The sequence below is a fragment of the Zalophus californianus genome, chromosome 8, assembly GCF_009762305.2.
Source record: "Zalophus californianus isolate mZalCal1 chromosome 8, mZalCal1.pri.v2, whole genome shotgun sequence".
Classification (NCBI taxonomy): Eukaryota; Metazoa; Chordata; class Mammalia; order Carnivora; family Otariidae; genus Zalophus; species Zalophus californianus.
The window spans coordinates 56,936,651-56,954,252 of record NC_045602.1 but is presented as its reverse complement, the minus strand read 5'-3'; the positions used below and the strand labels follow the sequence as shown (position 1 = coordinate 56,954,252).

The following is a 17,602-nucleotide window of genomic DNA, read 5'->3' as shown; positions in this document are numbered from 1 at the left end:
TATTTTAACAAGCTCTCCAGGTGACTCTGATACATGACAAAGTCATAATCACTGTCAACCTGAGCATTGTTTGATCAAACAGGAAGTAAATAAAGCCAAAAAGCAGACACTAAGATGATTCCAGTTCTGTTCCTCTCTAGCTTTAGTTTTGGTTGCTTTAAATCGTCTCATTCTGGCTAACCACTCATCCAATTGGAGTGGTAAAGAAGGATTGGTGGGTGCCTCTTAACACACCGGGAGACTTCACAATTTGAAAGAGTTGGCTAAAAATAGTTTCCCAGTAGGTCTGATTCCAGTGGCAGCATCACTAATTACTTACTGTGCAAGAGTAGATTAAATGGAATATTTCAGTATACGAGCAAGAATATGCCATGAATAGGTCCATGAATGATAAGATAGCAACAATATTTGAGAAGAGCATCTTCTAGGAAGGATATGGTCATGATTTTCTCTTCTTTTTAAGCCTCCAGATTCCCAGAGGTATGAAAGACAGGGCTAGACCTGATGCCCACCCTCCACATTATCCAGTTACTCAAATTCCCAAAACATCAATGAATCCAAAGTGAATGAATCAGGCATAGTTTGCTAGTCTTTGTAACACTGGACACCTTAAATAGGGATTGTTAGTTACCCAGCTACCGTCAACTCCCTATGGAGACACGTAGGAACTAAAGCACTGAAAGTTCTCCTCTTTTCCAAGATAAGGAACCTGAGTGGTTAAGTGACCTCCTCAGATGACTTTTAGAAGGGGCATCTTGGCCAAGGGGGAAGTCAGGGACTTGGGGCTCCTGCACACATTTGGGGCCATTGGGACTGATAGGCATTCATCTTTAAAGAACTGAAAATGGTGAACTTTTTTCAATGACTTGTCAGACAGATGGAGTGATGGCTTCCAGCCACAGAACTCGCTCTGGATGGCTGTCAAGGTTAACAGTTCTATTTGCAGCTCTCCTCCATCAGATTGTTCTTGTTTTTTTTAAATTATTCCTAACATGGCTCCTAACTGGGTTGGTTGGCCTGGATAAGGACATTGATTCACTGCTCCCTGGGGTGTTGACTGTGTAGGGGCAAAGATGTGGGCACCATGCCAGAACATAAGCTTGTGGATGGTGTCCGCCAAGACCAATTTCTGACTCACCAAGGAATGATGTACTGGGATCCCTTAAGACGTCAATATATTTTTCTAGGGCAACTAATTGACCAAATGACCTTGTAAGCCTACCACCTTCTGAACATCTCCGATTTCTCATCATGTTGTCACTCCATTGACTAGAAATGAATGAAATAGCCTCTCAAGTTGATCTCCAAATTTAAATAAACTTAAAATAGTAGGAACACATGTAATGTTTACTATATGCTTCTTCAAAGTGACTTACATAGATTATTAATTCATTTAACCCTTACAATTGTCCCCTCTTAGGTAGGTACTATTACTATCCCCATTTTACAGATGAGGAGACTAAGGCACAGAGAGGTTAGATTACCTCTATCATTGTATCTCTACCATTTCCTTCTCTCTCTCTATGGATAGGTAGATAGATGATAGATAGATAGATAGATAGATAGATAGATAGATAGATAGACAGACAAGTATCTGCATGCTTTGTGCAGATATTCTTCAACCCACAGAGCTTTGCCAACTATTCCTCAATCACCCTATATGGCAGCCATAGCAGATGCACCCAGCTTAATTGTCAACTTGCTCCCCTCTGCTCTCTTTCTTCCCCTTTCTCACCCACTAGAACACATTTCCACATTACCAGCTTGGCCTAGTCAGTGGTTTTTTTTGTGTGTTTTTTTAAAATTTAATTTAGTTTTTAAAAAGATTTATTTATTTATTTTAGAGAGATTGGCAGGGGAAGAGGGGGAGAGAGAATCTCAAACTCCCTGCTGGGCGGGGAGCCTGAGGCCGGGCTGGATCTCAAGACCCTGAGATCACAACCTGAGCTGAAATCAAGAGTCAGACGCTTAAATGACTGAGCCACCCAGGTGCCCCTAGTCAGTGTTTTAAATAAATTATTAAAAATTTTAAAATGCTTTTCAGTGGTTCAAAACAGTAAAGTCAGTTAAAAGTAATACTAATGTATTGTTGCATTAGTTGGAAATTATATGAAATATAATGAACAGAAAACTTTCACAGCATTAAGAAAGTGACTCTTATTAATGTGATTTCTCTTTGAACTTAGGTTTCAAATAGAATTCAAATATTTATGAAATTAATTTCATTGTTGAGACCCAAATTCGGCTTTTGTTGCCTAGGCAGCAATTTTTAAATGGATTGACCCACTTGTGAATGGGCTAGATTTTTTGTGCCTGGCATTTTACTACATGAAACACTAGCAGATGTATAACAAGCCTCGTGTTTGTATTTCTACTGTCCGGGCTAATCATTTAAACAGTCATCTCTTAGGGCCCTGGCTGAAAATTCAGTTCTTTGGTCTCTGGCTCCAGAACTTAGAAGGAAGTGACCTCAACCCTGTGAAGCTGTGGGAGCCAGGAAGGTAAATCATGACTGGGGCAACTTCAGGAGCACAATCATGGCCAAAGGCAGAGAGAGCCTGGAGATAAAACATTCTCAGGATTAACACTGAGGCTAAAGCACTAAACTGGTAAAATCCTCCCACGTACCTTTGGGGAAAAGAGATTCTCTTTCTGGTAAGAAAACAGAAGGTCCCTGAGGATACTTGTGCATCCCAATCTTAGGATACAACTAAGAGAGAGAGGAGAAAAATAGGACCCAGCTTCACAGAGCTACCTTTTAGCAAGGCTGGAAGATTGCCAGACGTTGTCCTTGGTGAACTGTGGCTGAACCAGAGATTTATGACCTACATTTTAATGGTCTCTTGATTGGAAGATTGGAGCTCCCTGTATTTTCGTCTGCTGGCTAAGTAGTTTGGTGTCTGCACAAGACCCAAAGTGCTATAGCCAGACTCCTGGACAGCCAGTCAGTGGCTTTATATATTGGGGGAAATCTTAAGTAACTTGATTGACTTTCAGTTGTTGAGAGCATTGATTTTTTTTTAATTGCTTATGGTTTATAAGACCCAAAATAACCCTGAACAACAGAGCACAGGTTGTACTATTAGTTCTTTAGGCAATTTCTTGACATAAGTCGTCCTCTAAAAGGGCCAGGTAATGTATCAGTTAATGTATTAGCAGTTCAAGCCAAAGCTTCCATTGCTACGTCTACAGGATAATTCCCATTCATTCCCATGGGAAGGCAACTTTCAGAGTCACATGTCTCCACAAAGGTTCTGAGAGATATTCTGCCTCAATAAGATACGTCGGGTTGTGCAGCCTCTCTTTTTGTTCTGAATGTGATCTGCAGGCACTCCTTTTTCTTTCCCGAGGGACATTTGGTCTCAGAACCTCTACCAGCTCATGTTGTGGGGAAGGATGGCATTTTCCAAGGACACTAATTATTCCTCATGTTTGTATAGAGCTATCTAGCTTTTAGGGTCACAGAGAACACTAAAAACATCCTAGGCTGCTCTTGATTTTATAAATAAAACACTGAGGCCTCAGGAGGTTAAGTGATTATCCAAAATGTCACAGCCAGCAAGAAGCAGAGCCAATGATTATAAACCCAGGGTCCTTGCCAGGACATCAGACTAATGTATTTACAGGTAGGGGATCCAGGCTCCATGAGGTCCATGGAGAGAAAGTCTTATTAAGTTTATCCAGGTATGTTCCTTTTCTGCCATCTTCATATATAGGATTGGGGTGGGGAGATCAGCACACACGCAGATGAGAGTGTGGGAGAGGAACCACAGCTCCTAAGTCCTCTCTTCAGGCAGGGTTTGGAAGGCTATAGAAAGGTTACCCTTCCCCATCTTTCTCCCAATTTAGTTACTAGGTCAAGAAACCAAAGCTAATGGAATCAAAATAAAATTGATTAGCTTTTTCATTGGCCTACATAGTCCAGCTTAAGAAATGTTTGGGAAAGATGATACCAGGGAGACCAAGGTATTAATGCAGTTAAAACATAAAGAATATAAAGATCTGCCTGAATGACCTGACTCTCTGAGGTGACATTTAGCTAGCTGAATGGCAGCCATACCCACCATTCTGGCACGGGAAGGTTGCAAGGGCTGAAAGGCACGTGTTTTGACATATATATGTATAGGCCATAGGACTGGCCCTGGTTACACAGATATGCCCTAGAGAAAAGGGGAGAGGATTTTACAGCCTCCCATGAATTCATTCTGGAAAGATTTACAGAGCATGTACTGTGTACCAGGGAGGGATGTATAGATGTGAAGACTGCAGGGCCCCCTCTCATGAGTTCTTCCTCCTGCAGAGATGAGAATGTGGGGGCTGGAGGAGGGGAAGCCCAGTGTTGGAGCAGCTACTGTCAGCTCAGCTGGGGTTGAGGGTGATTAGGGTTGCCTCCCAGCAGGGCAGAGTGGCTGTGATGTCATTAGATCGGCAGGCAGCAAGGCTCATTGCTGTCATGGTCTCAGAGGGATCGCCCCATGCTAGCTAACAGGTCCTTCTCATGGATTCATGCTTCCCTTACAAGTGGCTTTCAGGTCCCTAAAGAAATTCAGTTCTCTTGCAAGAGTCAGTAGACTTTACCTCACACCCCCTCCCTTGCTCAGAACCCAAGACATTGCTCAGGGATCACATTTTCACAGCCAAAGGTCAGTATACCTGTTCTAATATCTGAAGATGAGTCTGCAATCAATGACAACATTTCCCCAACCTCGGAAATGTGGTTTTAGACGTTATTGACTAAAAGATCTTGCTTAAAGCGATCTCCACTCCAAATCTCTTTAATAAGAAAAGCATTTGACATTTATCAATTACTTATTTTGTGACAGGTGCTGTCTATGTATTAGCTCATTGAATCCTCCTAACAACCCTATGGGTAGGTCCTATTATTATCCCCAATTTATGGGTAACTGAAGCTGAGGAAGTCAATGATTAGCTCAAGATCACATCAGGGGGAAATGGCTTAGTGGGGATATTTAACTCCTGAGCCAATGCTTTGAGTCTAAGTAGCTTAATCACCACATTAAACTGGGTCTTTTATCTGAAATAATGGAACACCCAAGGCAAATTTGTTTTAGGTATTTTCAGAAAGGTGGGAAGGGCTTGTCAGCCTTAGAAAAGCATATAGTTTGAGGAATTTATGTTTATCATAATATTTACTATGTAGTTTTTTATTTTAAAAAGATGACAATGGTAAAGACTCTTTCATCTGACCTTAATAAAGGGAGGGCAATCATCCAGAACACCCAAGTGGGGAGAAGCTGGAGGTGAAACGTGTCTCCATGGTGCTGTCAGCAATGAAGTAGGGACTAGTTACGCATCTATAAAGTAGGCGGGGTCACAGCACCCGCTCATTAGGGTAATTGTGAGTATTTAGTGAGGTAAGGTCGGTAACACTAGTGCTGTGCTCAGTAAGTAACTATAATTGATTATGTGAAGTTTAAGGGGAAAGATAAGTAGTGTGACTAAGTAATACAAAGTATTTTTTTGTTGTTGTTAAAATAAATGGGCATGCATTTGCAACGATGTGGATGGAACTAGAAGGTATTATGCTAAGTGAAATAAGCTGGTGAGAGAAAGACATACCATATGATCTCACTCATATGTGGAATTTAAGAAGCAAAAGAGATGAACATAGGGGAAGGGGGTGAAAAATAAAATAAGATGAGCGCTGAGAGGGAGACAAACCATAGAGACACTGAACTCTAGAAAACAAACGGAGGGTCGCTGGAGGGGAGGTTGGTGGGAGGATGGGGTAATTGGGTGACGGGCAGTAAGGAGTGCAAGGGATGGAATGAATACTGGGTGTTATATAAGACTGATGAATCACTAAACTCTACCTTTGAAACTAATAATACACTATATGTTAATTAAACCGAATTTAAATAAAAAATTTTAAAAAGGGGAAAAAACAGGCAGGATGTGACTAGAATGAAAACTTTGCATGTATTTAAAAAGATATACAGTAGTCTCTCCTTATTTAAGACCCCCAGTGGATGCTTGAAACCCCAGATAGTCCTGACCCCTATATACATGATGTTTTTTCCTATACGTACATAGCTATGATAAAGTTTAACTTATAAATCAGGCACAGTAAGAGATTCACAGTGATAAAATAGGACAACTGTAAAAATATACTCCAATAAAATTTATGTAAGTGTGGTCTCTCTCTTGATATCTTACTGTGCTGTCCTCACCCTTCTTCTTGTGATGATGGCAGATGATAAACTGCCTACGTGTGAGATGAAGTGAGAGGGATGGCGCCGGGCATGTTGCACAGCGCTGGCCTATTTGTCAGAAAGAGGATCAGCTGCTTCCCGACCACAGCTGACAGCAGTAACTGGAACCGAAACCACAGATAAGGGGGGACGACTGAAGATCAAACTTCAAAGAAATTTAGTGCCTGTTATGGGACCTTTTCAGGATCTGCCTTAGACATTGACCTCTCTTCTGCTTTGGGGGCTATTTCAATGAAAATGGCTAAGTTGCCAGACCCTAAACCATCCTGTGTAAACATGAGATGTAAATGAAGCCTGTGAGACCTGGGCACCAAAAGCGGCCCATTGTGTTTGTTGTTTTCCAGACTCCCTGGTAGCTACAGAAACCCTGGAAGACTGGGGGCAGGGTCTGTGTTCCAGATACCAGCTAGAGAGGGAGAGCTCAGTGGGGAGAAGGCATACTTTCTAAGAAGCACGGCTGAGGAATCTTGGTAACTTCCTCCTGTGAGCTTGCTTATCTCCTTTCTGCCTTCCTCTAGAGATTAGCAGTCAAACCTGTCCAACCACTCTTGTGAAGGAGGCCGACCTCATACCATTATTTCCTTTTTGTGACTCTGACACCCGGAGAGACTGTACTCTTCCTCACAATCACATGAAAAGTTAGGTGACCAAGAGGCTCAAGAACGTGTCTTCCAATGTCTTATTCTCTGTACACTTGCCACACAACCATTGGGCATCTCAACAAGGGTCCTTCTAGAGATCAGGGTTAGGAGCTCTGCACATGGAGTGAGACAGATCGGAGTTCGAATCCCAGCTCCATCTCTTACCAACTGCGTGACAGGGGAACATTTCATGACCCTGTTAAAGCTTTAGTCCCTGCCTCTGTAAATGCAGGGAGAAAATGAGATGATCTTTTTAAAGGCTGAGCACAGGGCCTGGCAGAGAGTAATGCCTGAAAAGACATTAACTGTTTATATTCTTTCTTACAAGTAATTCAAAGAAGTGCATTTTAGAATTTATTATTTTTAAAAGATTTTTATTTATTTGACAGAGAGGGACACAGAGAGGGAACACAAGCAGGGGGAGAGGAAGAGGGAGAGGGAGAAGCAGGCTTCCCGCCAAGCAGGGAGCCCGATGTGGGGCTGATCCCAGGAGCTGGGATCATGACCTGAGCCGAAGGCAGACACGTAATGACTGAGCCACCCAGGCGCCCCATGCATTTTAGGATTTTAGGGGGCAGAACCTGAACAATTTTTCAGGTCCACCTCTTGGCCTTTTTTTACCTCCTTCGGAAGCTGCGTGGGACTGCCCTTATTCACATCTGTTCCTCTGCAAACGCTGAAGTTTCTGCAGCGTATGAAGGCCTGGTAACAAATACTTAGCAGTAACACCTGGATTGAGAGGGGAGGGATCCTTGATAGACCTTTAAATCCGATGCAGGGCGGGGAGGGTGCGTGTTCACCAAGAAAAGAAAAATTGGCTCTGTGACAGCTACGGTGCCCTGCTGAGTGAGATTTCCGTGGTGAAGGATGAATTAGTGGAGCCACCTTCCACACTTAAGTCCTTGCACTGAAGAGCAACTAGTTTGTAGGGAACTGGCTTGCTTACTCCATGGATCCGATGGAGCAGAACCTCACGTCTTGTTTACTGCTCCCAAGAAGGATGCCCAGTCCAGGGACCCAGGAGGAGGCTGTTAAAGAAAAAGCAAAAAAACTCAATGACACTTGGTAAAAACGGTAAGGCAGACTGTACTGAGGACGACCGCAGTGGGGTTGTACAGTAGGGGGAACTGGGCTCAACTCGGAATACAGCATGGCCAAGTGGGAATTTGTAGCCCGGGGGGGGGGGTGGGGTCGGGGTGGAAAATTATTAAGAGGAAACGTCAGGGGTAAGGGGGTATGTGGCTAACCCCAGGTCCCAAGATTCTTGCTGAGGCAGGCCAGGGAGACAGACATCACCTGGGGGCAGTGGAGGATGAGGAACCTGAGGGAGGTGAGCAAATGGTGGGGTGGGGTGGGGTGGGGTGGGGGCGCGTTTCTGGTCAAACTGACTGAGCAGGGGTTTTGCTAAAACGGGGTTTTACAAGGAAGTGGACGGATGGGCCTAGGAGAAGTTTCAGGAGCCTGACTGAAGTTTGGTCCAGCAAAGAATCTGTCAAGGTCTGACGTTCCCCAGTGCCAGCCACCAAGTGGTGCTTCCTGGATGCCTCTAACCTTTGTCCGTGAAGGAAGTCATTGTTTCAGAAAGAATTCAGACAGGTTTACAAACACCCAGATTTGAGTAGCGGAGGAGAAGCATCCCGCGCAGTAAGGAGTCCTTGTCTTACTGAGAGAATTTGCAGTTCAGGAGGAAAGGAAACACGAAGAGAGGAATCCATCTTGGCTAAAGGAGGCAGCTTGCATCTGACCCCAAGTAGCCTGGAACATCAGTTGGATTTTTTCAAGGAGGCTAACGGCACTTTGTATTATCTCCTTCGTTGTGCAACCATCTAGGGGAAGAGGTGGTGTTTTTAATCAACCCCCGCAGTCTTTCCAGAGATTGATCTCTGCCCAGGGAGACCAAATGCCCAGGCTCAGGGATGCTGCCTTGCATCTCCACTTGCTGGGGCTTGCCTCTTAACAGAGGGACAGAGGGATAGAACCCCACCTGCTTCCTACTAATCACATTTTTATTATGGAAGAGATGAGTGGTAAGCCCTAGTGATAAGTTGGAGAGAACCTGGGATGGAGGCTCCCAGCTTAACTCTTTCCCGACCAGCACAAGTTCAGCTGGACCGTTGGAAAGATCCTACCCTCTCCTCTTTTCCTGTAGACCATTCAGAAGTCTACAAAACTGGATTATTTTTAGTCTTTGAAGTGAGGCTGATCCACCCTGCTCTTCGCCCATTCCTTTGAAATGGAGAGTCCTTATTGCTCCTGCCCTGGCAAGGGTGCCTGGTTCCCTCCTGCGCTGTCCTAGAGCAAAGTAAGCTCAGAGCTGCCCCATCATCAGGGAGTCACACCACCGTGGGCAGGAGTGCCGAGGCGCAGCTGACCTGCCAGTAAGAAGGGTTTAAAGGAACTGAAGTCCCGGGGCTTTTAGCTGTCACGATTTAAGTAGTCAGTCCGTTTGTTCATCCAAGCCGGTAGGTAGGATCCCGGACAGCAGTCGGAGGGGAGACGGGGGCGGCGGGGGGGGGGGTGTTGGCAGCAGGGTGTTATTTCCAAGGAAGGATTGATTACTCAGGTAAGTACAGAAATACCCTTTCTGTGATTAAAACATTCCTCACACCAGTTTTTGTTACTTAGGAAGTGTGTCTTTAAAAAAATTATCAAGAAATATTTAAACACATGAAAAAATGCAGAGTGCATTGTAATTCACGGGTATGAACTCCTAACACCCCGAGCTAACATTTAGCCCTATTGAATTTAATTTTAAGGAATAAAACATTACAAATGTCAGTTGAAACCCTTGTGTGCTCTCTCTCCATTTCTCTACCCCATTTGAGGGGCTGTGCATCTTTCATTCCATCATAAGAAGTTTCAAAGCAGTCAGAGAAATAGAAACTTGTGGGCACCCAGGTGGCTCAGTCGGTTAAGTGGCTGCCTTCGGCTCAGGTCCTGATCCCAGGGTCCTGGGATCGAGTCCCGCATCGGGCTCCCTGCTCAGTGGAGAGCCTGCTTCTCCCTCTGCCTGCTGCTCACCCTGCTTGTGCTCTCTCTCTATCTCTCTCTCTGTGTCAAATAAATAAATAAAATCTTAAAAAAAAAAGAAATAGAAACTTGTAAATTAGCCACTACCACTGACACATTCCTTTAACTTCTTCCTCTTCAGGTCAGCTACGTCATTATCAGTTCCAGTAAAATGTGTCTCTGCTACCAGAAATTGCAATGCAACCTCCAAGTCATAGATAGTTAGTTCTGGAATGAGTCTGAAATGGCCTTAACCATTACCATTGAGAAAACTAAGGCCCCAACAGGTGTGGTGTCTGTATGGTGATACAGTGCAGACTTAGGTGCAGATGCTGGGAAGGAGGTCTGTGACTCTCCCTAGAACCCCAGCACCCCTGGCACAGACACTAACATAGGAGAGGTGCTCCATAAACACTTGTTGCATGATTGCCTCTGTTAATGAGCGGATGAGCAATTAAATCCTGCCCACAGTGCATGTATGGTTCGTGCCCCAAACTTCCTCCTAATCAATGAAAATCTGTTAGGGATTTATCTTGTTACTTAATATAATGAATGGAATGTTTCATAAAACTTCCTATAGAAAAGTCTGCTTGGGATCTTTAAAACAATTCAGTTGGACAGTAGGTTTTCATTAATATGCATGAGAAAGTGTTAGGAGAATTATACACATACATACACGGGCATGTATCTAAAGAAAGAAATTAGAACCTGCATTTAAGCAATGTTTAGCACAGTCCAATAAAATGCCCAGAAACTAGTTGCCCTGGGATGGTACATCCTATTCATTTATTGTCTGTCTACTATGTGCCAGGAAATAAAGAATGGATACCTCACAACCCTATAGGAGCACAGAAGAATGAACACACATCTTTCACCTGGTGTGGCATTTATGAGCTTACTGGCTTGTCTGAGGGGCACACTTGGTGGCTGCAGGAGAGAGATTTAAAAACCCCTAGAGATGCCAGTTTATTGGTTGGGACTCAAAGCCACGTTTCAGTAACACCAAGCTCTAACTCAGCCCAGATTGCTTCCCAGAGTTCTCAAGGGATGGCATCAATTTCTCCCCAGGAATCCAGGCTGGGCTGAGGGGAGGTGGTGGGAGGCCCGTGGTGGTGGAGTGTGGGGGCAGAGAGCTATCAAGACCACCTGGGGAGGGGACTGATGCTGTGACTCTTGGCTGGATGGTCATAATAAGATCTGACTTACTTGTTGAATCCTTGTAACAAACCTGTGAGGTAGGCACTATTAAATCCTCAAGTACAGATGAGGAAACCAAGGCTCAGAAAGTATAAGTAACTTGTCCAAGGTCACACAAAAGGAAGTAACAGCTGAAGTTCTTTCCCTGGCCGGGGACTCCACAGCTCTTAATTTTTTCTTTTTTTAATTGAGGTGTAATTTATGTACGGTAAAATCCACTTTTTTGGGGGGCGTACAATTCTATGAGCACTGACATGCATACAGCTATGTGACCACCACCACATCAACATATATGGCAGTTCGATTATCCTCAAAAATTCCCTTGTGCCTCTTTGTAGTCAATCCCCTCCTTCCATTCACCAGCAGCCCTGGGCATCCAGGGATATGTTTTCTGTTTTGCCTTTTCCAGAATGACCTATAAATGGAATCATATACCCTTTCAAGACTGGCTCCTTTCGCTTAGCAAAATTCATTTGAGATTTCTGCTGCTGCTGCCGCTACATACATCTGTTGTTTGTTCCTTTTTACTGATGAGCCTTGTTACATTGTATGGATGTACCACACTTTGTTTCCATTCGCTAATTGAAGGGCATTTGGGCGGTGCCCAGTTTGGGGCGATTATGAATAAGTGTGCATAAACATTTGTGTACACGTTTTTGTGTGGACCTAAGTCTTCATTTCTCTTGGGCAAATACCTGGGAATGGGCTTGTATAGCTCATGCCTCTAACCAGGCTCCAAGGTGCTGAGGAGCTGGATGTTCAAGGTGTTCACAGCCCCTCCTTTGGGGGTGAGGGCATGAAGAAAAAAAAATATGTATATATTTTTGATTCATAACCTTTCAGAAAACTCAGAAGTAATTGTTTTTGTTCTAGTCTTCACATTTTTTAATATAGAAAAAATGTTATAATCATAACAGTTAAAGTCTTATGCTTAAAATGTGATTTTTTGATCTGTGTCTAAAAACTAGACACTACTCTTTTTTACTACTTGTAATCTTAGTTCTTACACCCAAATAAAACTCAACCTTTCCCCCCGATGATGTGTACATCATTAGGTGTTTCCTATGTCACTTTGAAAGCGATTATGGTCAGACTGGCACGCGAATGGGAAAAGGTGCAGGTGAGGTTTTTCTTTTCCTCCTCCTTAGAAGTCGGCTCTTTTCTCTCAGGTTTATTTTAACTCCAGTCCCAAACTCCTCCACTTCCCTAGTCCCCTCCCTTATTCTTATCCATCAACTGCTTTGGAAGAGGTAGCTAGCTTTTCAAATGGAAGCCCCCTTGCTATATTTAGTTAAAATCTCTGTATCAAGTCAAGGGTACTTAGACATCAGCTAAGCCACGTCACCTCATTTTGTGTTCTGATGTGTGCTTGTAAGTAGTGTGTGAAACCTCCCACTTCCAATGAAACTCTTCTTCCCATTTTTACATGGTGAGTCACTGGCTCTCCCACAAGATGGGTTTTAGTGAATTGACAAAATGAAATATGACTTAGAGAAAAGAATTCACCTGCCATGCCTCTCTCGGGTAGGTAGAAGGGATCATTTTCTCCTTCTTTGGGCTGCGTGTATCGAGAACCTCTCTCAGAGTTAATGCTTGACTGGGTCCATATTCAACATAAGCATACTCAAAAATCAAGAAAACCCTCATTTCTGTGCTCCGTTGGGTTCATTTTCAGAAGCCAAGTGTGGTATTTTTTGAGGTTTCTGAGTGCTTGAGCTTGTGTTCTCCTGAAAGCAGGACCTGACAGGAATGCTTCTGTGAGAGTCGTCTTATTTGAGAGTGAAACAGCAAAGGAGGAAAAGTCAATAAAAGGACGTGTTATTGAACTGGCCTCCTTCTGAGAAGCTTTATGAAATGCATCTCAGGAGGTGAGGAAGGGGAAATGGGGAAGAATTTATGCTTCTACTCTCAGCCCCTAGTAGGCGAGGGCAGCCCTACGGGCATCAGTACCCTGGCCCAGGCCTGGTCTGTGGCCGAGTACGGGGAAAGCCATGGATATGACCCCCACACGGGCCCATTGGCTGCACAGTGTCATTTCAACAACTGCTGGTGTTAGCTGGGTTTCAGACTGTTGCTGAGTAAACAGCAAAGCTCTCTGGAAACTCCTAGGACCTGGATCCACCCTTTGTCTTCCTATAGCCATGGCTGTGAAGCTCTAGTTGCCCCATGTGAACTGGCAAGAATGGTGGCTGTAGAATTTCTGTTTGGAAGAGGCCTGGGGGCAGCTGCTGGCTGGGGCTTGGTGGTAGGTCTTGAAGCTGTGTTTGCAGTGCAGACATTGCTTTCACTTCATATGTTAATTTGGGGGTGGTTGAAGGATAGTGGGTGCTCTTAGCTCTGAACACAGCTACCAAGGGTGAGGTCTTTTTGAGCCAGTTCTGCCCAAGGTAGCCCAGAGTCTTCAAGGCTTTCCATGCCTGATCTCTACCAAATTGTGCAGAGTGTTTGGCTGGGCTCTTTCCATTTCTCCTGTGTGCCAGTCTAGCCTGCCCACTCCCTCACTGGGGAGAAGTTGAAGGTGAGCAAAGCGGCAATCCTCTCCCAGAATGGGAGCTGTAAATGAGGTCTTGGTTGCCAAGCCTTCAGGGAAATATCTTCAATCCCCAAAGTCTGTGACTCCTGGACTCCAGGCGGTGTGATCCAAGCACAACAGAGAGAGCTGGCCGTAACGCAGTGTTCTCTGGTGCCAAGTTTTTGGAGCGGGAGTCATGGCGGTCACATTTATTCAATCAGCCTTTAGACCTAAAGGAAAGGTGACCTCTTTAGTTTGTGATTTGTATTCCTTTTTACATGTCTTAGCTTGAAAAGCAGTTGCGAATGACCATATATGTATAATCCTCAGCAGTTGTCTCTTAGACCTTGGTTTTTCTCCTTGTAAACATTACCTTTTCCTCGCCAGTTAGCTTGACTTGGAGGAGGGGGCAGGGCAGAATGATGAAGCACATTGTCTGGAATCCCCTTGCTTTGTGGCTTTGCTCATGTGTCTTTGCCATGTCATTTTCCCTCCCTGTCCCTGCTTCTAGCTATCCAGTACCTGTCCTTGAAGTCCTGCCTCTTCCCAGTTGTCTGTCTGCTCCAGGTCCCAGAGCTCATCTTTGAAAACCTAGCACGTTTTTGTTCAACTCACTTGGCTATGCATCACTTCTGTCTGATGGCAGCTCTAGTCTTGTAATTTATCTTTTCAGCTACTTCTGTCTTGTCTTTGTCTCCCTCACCCCCAACAGATTGTAAGCTCCTTGAATTTGCTTTATTGATTTTTGGTTTAATAAAGTTTTGTTTTTCCAAAATGTACAGTTGGTGGGACCTGTGTATGCATCTTCATCAGCAGCTGGGGCATTTCCACCCTTGGTGTTTCTGGTGTAAATGATTTGAGCTCTGTGCCTTGAAACTGGTTCAATGAATCCTTTACTAAGGAGCTCCTGAAGGGCTGCCCTGGCCAGGGAACCCCAAATCTTCGGTCTCTAAGAGACAACAGCTGGGGTTATAAGCTTATTGTTGGGAACTTCCTTACAGAGTTTGTCATATGTCACTTTGTCAAACAAGACCAGGTCATTGAGCTTGCCCTGAACTGTGCCTTTGGACCACGTCTTCTTTTTGGCCTTGTCCCAGATTTGTTCACTGGGTCTTTGTCTTTCTTGGGCGACTTTCCAGGATCTTTTTTCTTGTCGTCCCTGCACATAGTGAAGCTCGGAGAGCAGCTGCTCTCATTGCAGGCTCACTAAGATGTCAGACAAAAAAGCTCCTTGAATTTGCTTTACGTTTCTCTGTAGCCTGCACAGGACCTAGTCCAGTGTCTTGGACACAGTAGGAATCATTAAATGCTTCTGGAATCAAGAGAAAAAAGACTCATGAAGATTTGGGGAAGGACACTCTGATGGCCTCTATCTCCCCTGGGTCTTAAATATGTTCAAGAAATTAGGTGGTCTTGAGCCCTATCTCTAGCATCCAAATAATGAGCACTTTGTGCCAATTCTTATCAGCTTGCTTGCTAGCATCTTTGTTTCTTCCACAAACATTTATTGAATACCACTGCTAATGGCAGTTATTAATGGTGTAGGCTACAGAGAGTGGCCACCTTGGTTCAAATCCCAGCTCCTCCTTCTAGGCTGCATGACCTAGGACAAGTGACTTAAGCTCTCTGAGCTTCATTTTCCTAATTTGTAAAATGGAAATAATGATAGTGCTGGACTCTACTGAGATGAGGTAATGTATATGGCAGGGACCAAATGGTGAGTGCTGAGAGGAATAAGATTTGGTGCCTGTCTGTGCGGAGCTCATTACCCAACAGAGAAATGCATACTAATGCATCTGTGTATCTTGAGTGCCCAAAAAAATCCTGGAGACATGGATTTGAGTGCAAGTAGTTTGTTTGGGGGCAAGAGATGCCAGGAAGCCCAGGGAGGGGAGTGGGGAAAGGAGACATAGTCCACAATACTTTAAAGAACAGGTTACCACTAGGGGCAACTGGGGCTCAGTCCTGCTGGGACCTCAGTGAGACAGCAGGAAGCAAAACTCAGAGTTATGCCCCCTTCTCCCAAGGTCAAGAAATTTGGGGCATTTTCCACCATCTTCTGTTACTCATTGCTTGAGGGTTGCTCCCAAAGGCTGACCTCTCCTGCACTTCCACACAAAACTCTCAGGCCAAGAGTAAAAGGTGCCTACAGAAGATAGCCTGGGCACAGGGTCAGAGTCTCCACTAGACAACGTGTGGGGACTGTCAGTGCGGTATGGACCATGGAAACACTTGCTTTGAGTTATTCCTGCCATCCTTATGAGCTGCTGGAGAAACATAGTCACCCTTAAAGTTGTCTAAGGGGAGGATTTAGCTGTGGGGCAAATGCCTCTGAAGAGAATCCTGGGGCCCTGTGTTGTGAGAGGTGGCTCTCAAATCCCAGCCTAGGCCCTGCCCTTGTAGGACTGAAGGTCAGCTCTGGAAACGCAGACTGCTGTCCAAGGTCTTGGGGAGAAAGTCTCCTGGCTAATTGTCTCACCAGGAGTCTGTGGTCCTGCTGTGTTAGCAGTACACAACAGGGGCAGGACGGACGGAGCAAGCTCCTGGATTCAAAGAGCCTAGTGCTGCTTCAGGCACCTCCTCATCTTTTTAACCCTGAGATAGCAGAGGAAAAGGGGACAGATGTACAAAAAGCACAGCAAATTCGGGAAAAAGGTGTTGCAGTTTCGCCTTTATATATTCTTTATTACGTTCTGTCTTCTCCCTGCTACAATTGTCTCCAGAACTTATGGTCAGAAAAAAACAAAACAAAACAAAGCAGGCTTGCGAGCAGAGCTGGAGAGAATTCACGAAGTATCCCTTATTCCACAGGCAGTTTTAGAGGGTCCCTTGGGGCTCAAAGCAAGACTGGTTCATAGGCATAGCCAGAGTAGGAGGTACCAGACAGGGTGACTTGGAGGTGCCTGTAGGGCACCCCTAAGCACTCCATACTCCCATATTTTAGCCCTCTTGGTCCATCTAAAGCTGTAATAGTGGAGGCATCTGTGTGGTTCAGTCGGTTAAGCATCTGCCTTTGGCTCAGGTCATGATCCCAGGGTCCTGGGATCAAGCCCCACGTCGGGCTTCCCACTCAGTAGGGAGTCTGCTTCCTCTCCCTCTGCCCCTGCCCTTGCTCTGATCTCTCTCTCTCTCTCTCTCTCTCTCTCAAATAAATAAATAAATAAATAAAATCTTTAAAAAAATAAAGATGTAATAGTAATTTGATGCCTGTGGTTTTGATTTTTTTTTTTAAATATTCATCATTGTATCTATCAGAGCATGAACTGGGGTGAGTAGGGCTCCCCCCTTAAATTAATGTTCACCCAGAACCTCAGAATGTGACCATATTTGGGATTAGGGTCTTTGCGGATGTAATTAGTCAAAATGAGGTCACACAGAATTAGGGTAGGGCCCTAAATCCAATATAACTGGTGTCCCATAAGAGGAAGGAAATTTGAAAAAAAAAAAAAGGAAATTTGGACACAGAGACACAGAGATGCAGAGAAGAAGGCCATGGGTAGACAGAGGCAGAGATTGCAGAGGTGCAGCCACAAGCCAAGGAACACCAAGAACACAGAGAAGAGGCAAGAAAAGGAATATCCCCTGGAACCATCCAAGGGAGCACAGCCCTGCTGACACCTTGATTTCTGACTGGTAGCCTCCAGAACTATGAGACAATACACTTCTGTTGTTTTAAGCCACCAAGTTTGTGTCACTTGTAATGGCAGCCCTAGGAAACTAAAGTAGACTATAAACTATAAGCCACCTGAGGGCAGGGATAATGTCTTACCCACCCTGGCTTCCCTGCAGTGTTTTGTTCAAAGCATGTTTGTTGGCTCAAGATGTTAAAGGGAGCTTCTTGAAGAGTATACATTACCAGAAGCTGTGGTCCTTTCCATTCTGGCTGCTGTCACAGCTGTAGAAACTAGCAGATCAGATGGGAGAGTAGGACCCAAGGGTTTGGGGTGCTGGGCAGTTGCCTCTTGGGAAGACTGGAGAGTGTGAGGAAAGGAAACAGTGAAGAGGGAGTT

At 44.6% G+C, this 17,602-nt stretch overlaps 1 pseudogene; it reads right to left on the bottom strand.

Moving 5' to 3' along the window:
- Positions 1-7,816: 7,816 nt before the first annotated feature.
- LOC113938427 lies at positions 7,817-14,759 on the bottom strand (annotated as a pseudogene).
- Positions 14,760-17,602: the final 2,843 nt, after the last annotated feature.